General features: G+C 33.8%; 1 long non-coding RNA gene across 1 annotated transcript in view; it reads right to left on the reverse strand.

Moving 5' to 3' along the window:
• The window catches only part of LOC149906656 (uncharacterized), a 71529-nt gene that overhangs the window by 37214 nt on the left and 18861 nt on the right, over nt 1-15454 (reverse strand). The gene's annotated exons all lie outside the window — the stretch shown is intronic.

The raw sequence follows: 15454 nt of genomic DNA on the forward strand, positions 1-15454 counted from the left end.
AACTACGCTCAAATACAATACAAACTTTAGCGAGCTAAAGATCATTAACTTGTCAGGTTTCAGTGTGGAGAACGAGTAGAAAACTTAAATTAATAGTTGTCTAGTTGTCTAGATAAATGCTTTGTATTTTCTGCACATCTTTTTTTTTTTTTTTTTTTTTTTTTTTTTTTTTTTTTTTTTTTTTAACGTGAGGAAATTCATCATGAATACCGACCGCTTCGGGGGCAGCAGCACGGTTATGTCAGACTCCTACTGACTAAAACCTCACGGTGGCCTACTACCGCGCAAGTAAAGAGGGGATCCCGGGATCTCCGGTAGGAACGCTCACGGTACCCCTCGCGCTCCTGCCATTGGCAATCCACTCGTATGTAGTCGCGACTACCCTACGCGCATGCCTATCACTGCAACAGACTGCAGCCACAACAGTCTGTCACCCTCCTCGCGTTGCCTATTGAATGTGCGCAGCCCCCGCCGCGCACACTCTGCAACGATAAAGGCAGGAGCTCGTCAGGTCTCCTAAGTGACCCGACGTCCCCTGCGGCGTGCTCTGCGACGCACGGGATTCCTACGCTCCCGGTCGCGCTCAGCACTTTCTTTCTGTGACATCACTGCATCACAGAAAGACAGCACTGCCAACCACGCATCCTCTCTTTCACACATAGCACCAACTACGGTCGGAAGTGAGAGGTCAGATCCAACCATAGCACGGAGTGCATCGCGTTCCGCTATCCACGCCGGACACGACTCCAAGGTGTGCTGAGCCGTATCCTCCTCACAATCACAATGGTGACAGGCAGCATTTGGCTGTTTTCCTATTCGACACAGATACTTACCGAAGCAACCATGCCCCGTCAGAATCTGTGTCGTACGGAAAGAAAGCGAGCCGTGGCGCCTTGTCATCCATTGCCTAAATACAGGCAAAATGGCATGGATAGACACCATGCCATATTGCGCGTTCCCTAGCCGTCTGGCCCATGCGAGACTGGCCCGTTGAGACAACTATTTGTATCAACGCTTGGCTTATCCAGAGTTCTAAAGCCGGCGGGACTACATTGTAGGCACCTCTTTTCAGTGACAACCAACGTTTAGGTAACGTTTACGTGTATTCTCATTAGGGATTTAAATGTTATTGTTGTTTCTTGTTTGTTATAGTGGATGAATTGTTGCGAGGTTCTGCCTTTCTAACAACTTTGTAAGTTGTTGAATAAATTAAGTGTCCATTTTGGAACAGAAATGAATTTTGTTAAATGTAAATTTTCTTGCTCAGATATTTTATATTTAATTCAAGTTTGGTAATTGTAGAGTACCTACCTATATATTAATAGATTATAATTATTAAAATTATTAGAGTACATCGAATCATATGCATGATTGTATGAACACAAGTTCATGTTACATTGATTATTATTTTGAAGTTTGTTATGTACCTACATATAACACGCCTTAACTATTAGAGGATGCATGGGGCCACCCAAGAAGGACTTGCACCTGTTAGCAATTGCGACATCGCGCACACCTGCGATTCCAGAGAGTGTTGCGGCAATCATCGCCACCGCGACGCTGTAGCTGCTCCGCCGAGGACAACGAGCACTCTTTGTTCCAACATTGAACGGGAGGGACATAGTTTAAGTTAGGAATAATTTATCATGTAATTTTTTTACAATAAATTATTAATAAGTAAATTTCGGTTTTTTTTGCGCCTTCGCGGGTCGGTCAATATAATTGGCGCAGTCTTGTGGATAATCCTTGAGAGCCGTCTCTCGGAACGCGAAACTACAAGCATCGAGTATCGCTATTCCATCGGAGGGACGACGACGGGGATCCAGAACCTACACCATTGGCCACCGCAACGCGAAGGGTATCCGAACATTGATACTGCAAGAAAGGCCGAAATTTAAATCCTGTAAGTACACTAATTCTCTTAGTGACTTGCCATTCCTAGATTTGTAAGTTTTCCTAGATTACCCATTCACGGGAACCGAGGAACCGTAGCGTGTAGGTTTAAAAAATTAATTCATCGCGAATTAATTTTCGAATTTTACAAAATTAATTGTAAAATTCAAATATAGATTAATAAGTTTAAATATTAATTCATCACGAATTAATTTTCGAATTTTATAAAATCAATTGTAAAATTCAAATATAAATCTATATTACGTTGATAAAAGATTAATAAGTTCAAATATTAATTAATTATGAATTGAATTTCGAATTTTACCAATATATTAAGTAAAGATTATTAAGTTTTTTTTATCTAACGAAGTTAATAAATTTAATTAAGTTTAGTATATTCCTAAAGGTAGTACCTACAGATATTTAAAATGTCAGATTTGGATAAAATTTTTAATGCACTTAGACTTTTGCCAGAATTTGATAGTAATGTTAAATAAATTACACAAATTTTATGGCAAAGAGCAAATCCTTCAAGTTAATTATAGAGAATATATAGACATATAGTTATAGTTTTTACTTTTTACGTTCCCGGTTGTCCTTCATACTACCTTTAAATTATTTAAATTATCCATAATTCCCAATAAAGATAGTAAAGTCCTAATTCCACCCTATCCTTTTGTGGCAATTCACGACGAGGATTTTATGTACATGGAGGCAGAATGCCCGAAGTCTGGCCTAGGGTATCTATGTGAGGACAAGCTGAACCATCATCGATCCAAAAATGACTGCGTGTATCACCTTATTACCACGCAACGAGTCGTCGCATCTTGTCTCTTCACGCCTGTGGAGCTCGGAGCACCCGCACTAGAAAAATTAGACGACGCCCACTACGTCATCAGTTTCCCCAAGCCATCAAAAATTCACCTATCATGCTCGCAAGATCAATATGACGTCATTAAAGGAAGCTACTTAGCCACAATACCCAAAAACATGCATTCTTCAAACGGAGGCTTTCAAGATAGTCAATCGAGAAGATCATATCAAAGGACAGATAATGAAAATTGCAAACCTGCCAGATTCCAGCCAATATAATACAGATGAAGAAGTTCTGAAGTTGAATTCGATAAATTTGGATAAATTACACGCTAGTAACAGAGCTATATCAATGGAAATGCCTATCAGTACTAACAACGGATACGAGATTCTCTATATGCAGCCTTCCATCATACCGATGTATGTTATATTAATAACGAGTGCAGTTGCCCTAGTGACATGGTACGTCGTACGGAGAGTGCGTACATCAAAGCCTATTACTACGAGTGTTCATGGTAATCAAAAAGAAGAAATAGAACATCAATCGGCGGAGTGTGAAATTTCAGCGATATTAACGAGCCTTGCCCGCCAATAGTCGCTGAACTTCAGGAGGGAGGTGTTATGTACCTACATATAACACGCCTTAACTATTAGAGGATGCATGGGGCCACCCAAGAAGGACTTGCACCTGTTAGCAATTGCGACATCGCGCACACCTGCGATTCCAGAGAGTGTTGCGGCAATCATCGCCACCGCGACGCTGTAGCTGCTCCGCCGAGGACAACGAGCACTCTTTGTTCCAACATTGAACGGGAGGGACATAGTTTAAGTTAGGAATAATTTATCATGTAATTTTTTTACAATAAATTATTAATAAGTAAATTTCGGTTTTTTTTGCGCCTTCGCGGGTCGGTCAATATAATTAGTTCATCAATAATGAATACAAACAAGATGGCGAAATTTTTGGGGCGGAATAATCTTACGAAGCAGTTTCATAAACATTTCAAATGGACAAAAGCTTTCTTTGATGTCACAAACAGAAAATGGTGTATAACTAGAAATTTTAAGTCATTGAGGAATCACGAACAAATTCCGATCCAAATAAAATATTATTCTATTTCACGGAGGATCAACAAATTTATCTTTGACTATTCAATAAACGCTGTAAAGACACTTGAATGGTTCAAATTTCTCATAAAATCTCGTTACAACAATATTCTATTTAGGAAAGCCGACGACAATATTACCTACCAACAATTACTTTGGACCTGATTTTCGACTCTAGGAGTTTACCTACTTTTCAATAGCGATTTAATTAAAATCGTAGGCTGAATTAAAAATCTAAGTGTACCTATTTGAAGAATAGGAAAGTAGAATACAGTATTAATTCTGTTTATTTTACATAAGTATATTTTTTATAATTTCACTTCATCCTTTGTCAATGTAATTATTTTACATACTAAAATAATAATACATACATACTAGACTTAATTATTACCTGCCTGAGTCTATGTGACGGTATTTTTTTTAGAAATCTTAAAAATTAATAGGATTCTCGTCATAGAACATAAATTCCTATTTTTTCAATAGAATACAAAAATTACAGGACATCTTTTAATATTTATCCTAGAAAACTGGATTTTAAAGTTGGATTGCGATCAATCGACGCATGCATGTCATGTTCAAACGGTGTTTGCTAGTCTTGGCTAGCTAAATCGACGCAATGGTAATAAACATGTTAAATTATTGTTAGATTTCATTGATTGTATGATGACAATTTCAAATTTTATCGTAAAATCCTCTTTTTTTGTGAGGAATTCTTGAGGATTCTTACCGACTAAAACCCCACTTTATTCCGTTTTAATGGTTCGAATTCTTCTGCGACCATCTTAAAAACCCCTGCAAATTCGTGCACCTTCGTATAGGAAAACGGAGAAATACGGCTATCTTTGTATTAAAATAAAATAAGAGACATATAAAAGGAATTGACAAAACAGTTTGGTTGGACGGAACTGAAAGGAGACTTCATGCTCGTACGTGATTTTTAGTGAAAGGATTTATTCAGCAAATATAGGGTTTGAGCTGTATGCTATTGGAAGTTAGTATTGCAAATAATCAGCCTTCAATTTAAATATTACTTTGAACGACAACTTTCATGTAAACTTGTAATTATATTATTACGAATACATCAATAAAACTTACGTGCCACGTGTCTAAGTCTGTGTGCTCTAGGTTGTTTTAGAGTTGATTAGGTACTGTATTATAAAGACATTATAATAATATAAAATTTTGCCTGAAACTCATGACTTTTTAGTTCATAATTATTTAAATATATGAAATCAATAATCTTCTAGTAGTTGAACTCAAAAGTATGAACCACGTGCAAAATACACAAGAGTCGCGCCGCTGTCAAGTTAAGTTTACTCGGTTCGCTAAATCTCAGCAAACACTTCAGTATTATAGCTTATAACAGGTCTATGTAAACAAGTGTACCAGTCGGCTGAACACACAAACATTATTATGTACGCTACGTGTGTTTGGCGTCTTATTTAGTGGTGATTTATATCTTCAATCAGCACAACAACGGTAAGCGTACTAGCGTCATACATAAGTAGGTAAATCTCGTATTAGAATCTATTGTGTAATGTGTTAGGGAATTTATAAATCATATAACTATGTTAAGCTACCGTGATATGTACCTACTATCAGAAAAGAAGTATGTTTATATGAATAACGCTTATTATATATCATTTTGGTTGACTTCAATTTTAAGAGAAAGCACGCATGAATTTATTCATACATGAAATAAATAATTTAGACATAGCTTTATTTTGATGTAAAACAGAAAGGGAGCCTTTAAAGGAAGTTCTTCCTGAAAGGGTTCCGTTATCAAATATATTATTTAAGATACATTTAATAAATTATTCACGAAATACGAAACACTTGAAAATCACGATTCCATTTACAATAGAAATACCTCCGGCAGTTATTAAGAAATATTTTTAATTATCAAACAAAGCCGGTGCCAAATTAGTATCGTGTTTCATTTCTCCATCCATCGTTTCTTTTCATTCCCGAGGGTAAAAATTTATACAATACATTTACTTTGCTTGCTTTTAAAACCATTTTTTATACTAATTTGAATAATAAATCAAGCGGTGGAAATTGAAAATGTCGTAACATTTTCGTACAATTGAATTAGATACCTATAATATATATTAGTAATATTTGGAAATAAATATTTCCAAAATGTTTCTATGGGCAATGATTGATACGGTAGCAAAACAATATATTTTTTCAGTTAAAAGAAGCTCTATAAAGAGCTAAGCGAGATATTCTTTCCTTAAAAACATTTTCTTATGAATTTTAAATAATTACAATGTTATGTACCTAACCACGAAAAAATAATTACAAAGATATAGGTAAGTACCCACTGAATATATTTACAAAAACTGATCAACCCTTTCCGAGTAAAACCCGCATCGTTGTCCAAAGTACAAACAGAGATTTTCTGGCGCTGTTAAATCGTAGCATTTAATTTTGTTTACCGAACCATTAAATGTTATTCGTTAATAAAATTTCATTTCTTATGAAAATTTGCGATAACTTTGTTTTTCCGCTGAGAGCAATCTACAAGGCAAATGTTATAATTAATTCGATGGTTGTACGGTTAAGGTTTGATACATAGCAAGATTAGTAGGTGTAAGTACCTATTAAAGAACTGGAAAAAGAAGTTGACAAATTCACCTCTTTTTATGAGAAGAGCTATAAAAATTTTTTATGAAATGTGTACATGTATTATGCCTAATACCTTTTTATACAGTGGTCTGATTAGATAATAGTAGATATTATAGGATATGGTGCCCCATAGACCCAAAATAAGATGTGTCCATAGAGTTTGACACAATTCAGTTCCGAACTATAATTAAAAGTTACGAACAAGAAATATCACAATGAATCTCTGAAATAAGCCCTGAAACTTCAATTTCAAACATAAAAGTTTCAATAAAGCTGTTGAAAGTCCATATTTTACACTTATTTGTATAAAGTATCCTAGAAAATCGGAAAACGCTTCCGCATGTTTCTGTCAGGTCATTTTTCAAGATTGAATCAACAGAGCCATCCTAAAGCAAATCTTGAAGAAGGAATACTAAGAAATTTTGATCGATGATGCAATAGCCAACTTTGTTGTATGGAGATATAATGTCTGCGTTTGAAAGAATTCATATATCAAGTTTTTGTAATCTCCAACATAATATGAAGTCGGTAAACGGTAAAATTCTATATTCTATTCTATGTTCTACTAACAAAAATTGTAAAAATTGTAAAACTGTTGTGTGGAAATAAAAGGCTTTTTTATTTTTATTTATTTTTATTAAACGGGAAAATTCAGCATTTTGGTTTTGGTTTAAGACAAATTTCTGTTATACGTATTATTGTTTTTATTTTTTTATTTTATCAAAATATATTATAGTTTATACTTACTTACTGTCATATACTTACCGTCGTTAAAACCTTAATTTAACTTTTGGATGATCAATTACTTAATCATTTAATTGAATATTGAATAACCCTTGCAAAGTTGCATTTAAGCAAAAAATGGTTATTTTTAATTAAGCCTTGGAAGTTAGGAATAACAACTACGATTCAATTGTCAATGCATGGCAACAGTCCAAAATTGCTTACATAATGCCAGGATTACTGTCTCCGGACCACTGGGTGCCATATATGACGTGAATCAATGAAAATAACTTGAAAATAAAAATCTTTTCATTTCACGTAAGTACCTACATTTAGATATTAAAAAGTTGGTTCATTACCACGCTCATTGTAAAGCTTTGAAAGCGTCGAGTTAAATAATACAATGAACAAATTGCTTTTAAAATCCCTTATAAAGGCTTTAGCTTCGGAATATTTAATTTTAGGTATTCTTGTGTATTCAGCGTACCTACTTGATTCCGAGAACGTTTTATAATTTGTGAAACTAATAATTTGTGTATTGTGAATGGTGTTGAAATTCTGTTACAATTTATAATTATTATGAGTAATAAAATGAAAACGTAGTTCGTCTTTACACCAAAATTATTTATTAGAGAACATATTAAAATCTTACAGTATAATGGCATTTATTACCGTTCTTCAATATACAACCAATTTCGTTGGATAAAGATTAAAAATCCAATTATTATCTATATTTGGAACTTGTGTAAAATCAAAGTAAATTTTAACGTAAAACGATTCCGATATGGTAAAAATTGGTAGAGTAAGTAAGCATTTGTCTATTATTATATATGTTTTGATCGATCGATTTCCTTTATGAACTAAATACTTTATAGGAGTTGGTAAGTTATGACCATTATTAGATATGGAATAAAGCCTAAAGGTATATTTTATGTATTGATGAAAGCATACCTGTGACAGTATGTTATACAAAAAAATGCTTTTTATCAAGGTGAAAATATAAGTCGTAACAGCTGAACAATGTGCCACTACAAAACCTTTATTCACGTCAAAAACCAATTGCTTATTGACGTCGTTTGGTGACGCTAATTGGTGGCTTTGGGTCGATTTAATTGGAGTATTTTCTGCTTCAACGTCTAAGATTTAGCTTTATAAAAAAAGAATCTACTACAAAAGAAGGGACTACAAAGCAGTTCCATTAGACATTATATTTCATAATATTTATTCGTAAAAAAAAAGTCTAGATAATCATAACTGTTGGAAAATTTGTTAGTTTAATATTATCTTTAGTAGTCACAGTATTGCATTTAATAAAATATTACCAGGTATCAAACTATAACCCGTGGCCCTCTCGTTGATGCGGCTTGACGGAACACAGTGGGGTTTTGGTCGGTAGGAATCCGACATAACCCACGGCTCCTTCCCTGGAGGCCGTGTGTATCTATGCAAGATTTCCCCACTAAAAAAAAAAGGTATCAAACTATAGAAAAGCAAAAAAACAACAAGAAGCATTTAATGTAATGATTTTTGGGAGACATTACTTAGTTAAAGATAAGTTTATTGTGATCGTAACTTTATAGTTAAAGAGTTAATTGTTCCAACTATCATGGAATGCTAAATGAGATAACAATCAAGTAATAACTCTCATAACTTAGCGGAGTTATTCTAGATTAAAATTACTTCACGTCTAACTATGGTTAAAGGAATAAAACTTGCTCCTTGTTACATAATTTTTAAACCACTTAGACCTTGTAATTAGCTTGTACATGTATGCTAATATTACATCAATGTGGTTATTTTTGTATTGCTGTTTAATCCTATTTTGCCGAAAATATAAATGTAGTTTCAAAACTGAAAATGTAATGATAGGCATTTTTTCATAAAACCTACACGATAAATTTATGAATAAAAGCTAACATATCTATTACTGTATTCACCTGATATCCATCAGAATATTCGACGAATAAACGTACTTCTCCATATCTCTAGGGAATAAGACTCCTTTGTTTGTGTAATTCAACTTCCAATTTCCCGCTATCTACAGCTTTTATATTGCTTCAAAATCTTTTCCCGATCCAATACAAGATCAAATACGAAGCCAAAGCATGAAGATTAGTCCACGCGTGCGATTGAGCAGAAATGTAGGCTAGATTTTTATCTAAGCCCTGCTTCACTGAAGTGAAAATCCGAATGAAATGCTTTAACAAGTAATATGGGAGCGGTGAAAGGCTTAAAGTAATAGTGAAAACGTATTTTTTGGTAGTAGGTATTCCAAAATAAACGAAATTATTCAATACTAGCTTCCGCCCGCGACTCCGTCCGCGCGGATGTCGGTCTTCGCGTGGATGGTTTATTTCTCCATTTTGAGTAACTCTGACAATGACATCTTATAAATATCTATTGGACCCAAATACGGCTAGGCCTATAATAAAACGCAACGTGTGTTCGCGGTTCTACAGAACAACGTCTATGGATAAAACTGAAAAATTAAGATTAATTTTTTTTTACGTATTTTTCCAGGATAAAAAGTATCCTATTTTACGCCCAGGATAATAAGGTATAATTATACTAAGTTTCATCGAAATCGAACCGTTAGTTTTTACGTGATGCCTGAACATACAGACAGACAGACAGACAGACAGAAAAAAAATTTTTTAATCACATATTTGGGTTTGGTATTGATCCAGTAACACCCCCTGCTATTTATTTTTTCAATATTTTCAATGTACAGAATTGACCCTTCTACAGATTTATTATATGTATAGATAATCTGCTTCAGGTTATAGTATATTTATTGGTATACAATATCACGGATATGTCATATCTGAATATCATTTATAGGCCTATATATCATAAGTTATTACCATACTATTTATAGACATTTACAGGTAAATCCATTCAATTCTTAGACAAGAAACATAAAAAACTTTATAATATTTCGGTTTCTTTTCAAGAAAAGCCAGCTAAAGAAGATTAAGAAATCCCAAATTAGAGATTGGTTACATAAAATCAAGATACCTATTACAGCGGTGTTGTTTGCCTCCGTGAGACGATTTCGCAACGTTCGAATTCTAAGAAAATAGTCTATAAAAATAATGTAAAGCTGATATAAGATAAAATAATTGTGAGATTCGGTTAAGCAACTTGGTAAAGTTATCACAATTCCTCTTATTTAATTAAAACTGTCTTAGTAAATAGTTATATCATAATTCATAACATAATTAAAATCATTAATTAATTGACTAAATGCTCTTGTACTCCATAGAGATTTTTTTAATTATTTAAAGTTGATAAATATTTTTTTATACCTATTAATTAACGCAATTTGTTGAAATCCTACCTTTTTTTAATATCGACAGAAAAAAATAGTCCATACATAATATTATAAGTATTATAGTCAAAGCAAGTTTGAAAGCGAACGATTTCTATATATACCTACATATTCCAGTAATGTAATATACATTTTATACTGTTGGAAGTTTTTGCAAAATTAAACAAAATATTTTCGTATTCAAGATAATGTTTTTCGGTGACATCTTCCTGTCAGGGCGGCCGCCTAGCAATTCAACTACATTTTTACAAATGGGAGCCATTTCTTTGCATGCGAAATGAAATGGCCCTAAGTTTGACACAGTGAAATGTTTATAGCGCCTTCCTTTGTTTACATCGCGTAAATCCATACTAATATCACAGACTAATAATAATATACTGCTAATATTATAAATGCGAAAGTAACTCTGTCTGTCTGTCTGTTACCTAATCACACCTGAACTACTGAACCAATTTGCATGAAATTTGGTACATAGAGATATTTTGATACCCGAGAAAGGACATAGGCTACTTTTTACCCCGGGACATAGGACAGGTTTTATCCTGGATATCCCACGGGAACTATGCGGGTTTTTCTTTGACTGCGCGGGCGAAGCCGGGGGCGGAAAGCTAGTATGTACATCAATACATATAATAAAATTCTAGAAAAGTGGTGTCTGTACAATGAAAATATGTAAAAAAAAATTAGCAGGGGTTATTACTAAATCGATCCCAAACCCAAAACTGTCGTTAAAATTTTTTTTGTCTGTTTGTCTGTTTGTCTGTATGTTTGAACACGCTAATCTCAGAAACGGCTTATCCGATTTAAATGCGGTTTTCATTAATATATTGTGGTAATCTTCATTTAACATTTAGTGTTTATTTCATGTCAATCGGTTTATAAATAAATAAAACCGGCCAAGTGCGAGTCGGGCTCGCGCACAAAGGGTTCCGTAGCAGCAAATATAATAAATTACAGTTAAATCAACCTATCTCAAAAACTATAAGAGATACTTTGATCAAACCAAAAATCGTTGAAAGAGTTAATTAGCATGCATCACCTCTATTTTTTTTAGAATTTTATACCCCGTAGTTATAAAAATAGAGGGGGGGGGACATACTTTTTACGACTTTGAGAGCTGATATCTCAAAAACCGTTCACTTTAAGAAAAATGTTTTTTAGAAAACTTTATATCATTTTAAAAGACCTTTCCATTGATACCCCACACGGGTATGTACATCGAAAAAAAAAATTTCATCCCTCAGTTACATGTATGGGGGGCCCCACCCCCAATTCTTTTTTTTACTATTTAGTGTCATATTTTTGTAGCGGTTCATACAACACATATTCCCATCAAATTTCATCACTGTAGTACTTATAGTTTCCGAGTAAATCGGCTGTGACAGACGGACAGACGGACAGACGGACAGACGGACATGACGAAACTATAAGGGTTCCGTTTTTGCCATTTTGGCTACGGAACCCTAAAAAGTTATGACCATTTAAGTATTCACGGCGAACATTTGCTAAGGCATTCTATGGTACACTATTATAATACAGTGTACGTTAAAACGTAAGTTATCTGTTATACGCTACAGTTATTTCTATAAAATGTCCAGGTGATCATATCGAAAGTCCCCAAGGGTGGGGTGGGGGTGGGGGGGTAAGCTGAGGTAGTAGGGGGGGAGGGGTCAAATTAAAATGATGCTTATTTTTAGGTAAATTTTATACATAAAATGTCCTTTAAATTATGTCGTATTATAATATTTTAACCCCCGACGCAAAAAAATGGGTGATAAGTGTTTGACCGCTATGTGTGTTGTGTGTGTATCTGTTTGTGCCACCGACCACCGTAGCTCGCTAGCAGGTAATTAGATGCGGTTTTTTTGTTAGGCAGCATATTTTCCGACGCTGGTTCTTAGATAAACTATATCAAAATAGGTTAATCCATTTATTATACCTAGGTATACATATAGAGGTAAAAGTAGGAATGAAAATAACTAAAGTTATCGAATATACTTTAGTGATATATTAAATGAAAGCGAACGACCTATCAGTAACAATAAGTCAAATTTTATCAAAATCGGTTCATCCATTTATTTGATATACGATATAAAAGTTTTAGGTAATAAAAAAATGAATTTTGACTCAAGTGACATATGAAATGAAAGTGCATGACGTGTAAAGTATAATTGGACATATTTAATCAAAATCGGTTCATCCATTTACTATACCTATATATTGGTAAAAGTTGGAATGAAAGAAACGATTGTTGTCAAGTATACCTAAGTGACATATCAAATGAAAGTGCATAACGGGTGAAGTACAGTTATAGTTCTATTTTTATCCAAATCGGTTTTTCCATTTATTAGATTACAGCACAGATTACAGCGGTAAAAGTGGGAATGAACAATAATCGAATGTGGTCAAATAATATCTCAAGCGGCATATCAAAATATGAAAGAGCAACGTGTGAATTACAATTAGTAATGTTTTATCGAAATCGGTTCATCCGTTTATTACACTTTAGGGGTGACAGTGGTTAGGTAAATAAACCAAATGGAGCATCAAACGACAGGATATGTCGTGTACATATAGGTACAATTAGATAATATGGTTTACATCAAAATCGGTTCTGCCATTTACTACACTAGGGATGGAAAGGTTGAAAGTCTGTGAAAGAAGAGGGGGATATGGAAGCGAGAGGATAGCCACACCCTGGAAATTTTGAATTCTACTCAAAGCCACATAGGCCTGGCGCGGCGCTTGGCAATTTTTTTCTTAAATATACCACTTCTTTTGCCACTGTGGTCCATTACAATTTGTGCACGGTTACGGCACAACTTAAAAGGTGTCAAGGAGCAACAAACTTATAGATATCAATATGATGTAGGAATGTATTATGGAGGTAAAGGTAGGTCTCGCTCACTTGAAAATATTACATGAAAATAAGAAACCGAAGTTTAAAAATTAAAAAAAAACCCAACGCAATGAAGGAAAAGGAATAAATAATTTTACAAACTTCCCGACGATCTTTATAATTATGATAATATGATAATGATGGTATGGCAGACGACTTTGTTTTTTTTTTATTTTTATAAATATTTAAAATGGTATTTATTTTTAAAGATCTTCGGGAAGTTTGTGAAATTATTTATTCCTTTTTCTATGCACTTTTCTTCGTTGCGTTGGGTTTTTTTTTTTTATTTAATATTTGTTGCACAGTCTAAACGGTTTAGTTACTACAGGCGCGAGACAGGAAAGATGAGCGCTGAGACAAACGTCAAAACGCAAAGGAATAGAAGGAATCCGCTACGATACTAATTGTCATAAGCGTATGATGTGTTTTGCACAATTTTATTAAATTGCGACTGGATGAAAATTTTGTTCGTGATCGTCGTCGTCGTTGGTAGGGTGAACAAATCTTTAGTAAAACATCATCAGTACGCTTATGTCAATTAGTATCGATAGCGGATTCTATTCCTTTGCGTTTTGACGTTTGTCTCGGCACTCATTTGCTGCACAATATATTGTCAAAAACATCCATACAAGGAAGGAAGGAAAATAAATTTGCTCCTTTCCCTCCTGGTGCCTAAAAATAATATGACATAATTTAAAATAAATTTTACGTAGAAAATTAATTAGTTAGGCATTTATCTTTTTAGCTCAGTTTAGTAATAAATTTTACTAAAAGATTTTTTAATTATTTATGGTAGTACGTGTTTATTCAATAAAATTTAAGTAGTAACTACTATGCAGTCACTATTCCACGCGGACGAAGTCGCGGGCACAGCTAGTATTATAATAAAAAGCTGAGCCTTTGTAAACGTTAATATACGAAATTGTTGTAATGGTGTTTGTAAAATAAAATAAAACTAGGAAACCGGTCGTAGTTTTTTGTAATAAAAATCTAAATAAAGTGGAACTAGTGAATTGTGTGTTTTTTTACTATAAAATGCAGTGTCATCAAGAAGTAATAATACAAAGTATAAATTAAAAAATAATATACGTAACTAATGATATTTACACAATTGTTAATTATTATAAATCATCAGTGATGCTGTTTTAAATGGTCTCAATAAAACCGCTCCAGTTTGCGAACCGAAAAACAGTTCGTAAAATTTCACGCATGACTTTTGAACTTCATCAATATTGATTGAAACAGTACTCGAATTAAATCGTAAACAAACACGAGGCAGAATGTCATAACAATGTTAACGTTAAGCCTTTATTTATACAAACTGTTTTGATTTCATAATTCACAGCGAACATCTGCTAACTGTGCATTCATTTAGCGAAGAAAGATTCACAACTCAAGCAGTTAAGTAGGCCAGTGTTGTTATCGCGGTTTTATCACGTCCCGATTATAAGTTGACAATGCTTTTGTGTTGCATTACACGCTTGAATTTCATATAGATAAAAGCAGCTTTATTTATACATTAAATGTGCTTTACAAATAGATGCATTTAGACCATTTTTTTGCGGTTCATTTATAAACTAGCATTGTACATTATATGCTTATAATTTATACATTTAAAGGAATTCATATACGTACAAAAAAGAGGAAAAATTTTACCTATATTCTCGATGAATCTCAGATCTTAATGGATTTTAAGTAGGAGCTAATAATTGCGTTGTGGGCTTACCTCGTACGGGGAAAATTATAAAAGGTGAACTTTGCATGAATATCTTACCATAAAGAGAAGTGATATAGATAGTATAGTGACATTAAAAATTTATTAGTGTCACCCGAAGGTGTCACCTACGAGGCGTCGCACGCAAACTTCTTCACATAAAATATGATTCGTCGGGAATTCAGTGCACGCATGAACCAATAAAATATAAAGCCAATACAGACTTGTAAATGCTACAACATTCCGTTGAATGAATGAATGAATACTTTATTTGCACCAGTAACAAAATAATAACAAAAAAAGACAAACAATAGAAAAACGTACAAAAAGGCGGCCTTATTGC

Source organism: Colias eurytheme, chromosome 8, assembly GCF_061535395.1.
Source record: "Colias eurytheme isolate Ceu_HAF_F1 chromosome 8, ilColEury1 Martin Lab GWU primary, whole genome shotgun sequence".
In the NCBI taxonomy this organism is placed as follows: domain Eukaryota; kingdom Metazoa; phylum Arthropoda; class Insecta; order Lepidoptera; family Pieridae; genus Colias; species Colias eurytheme.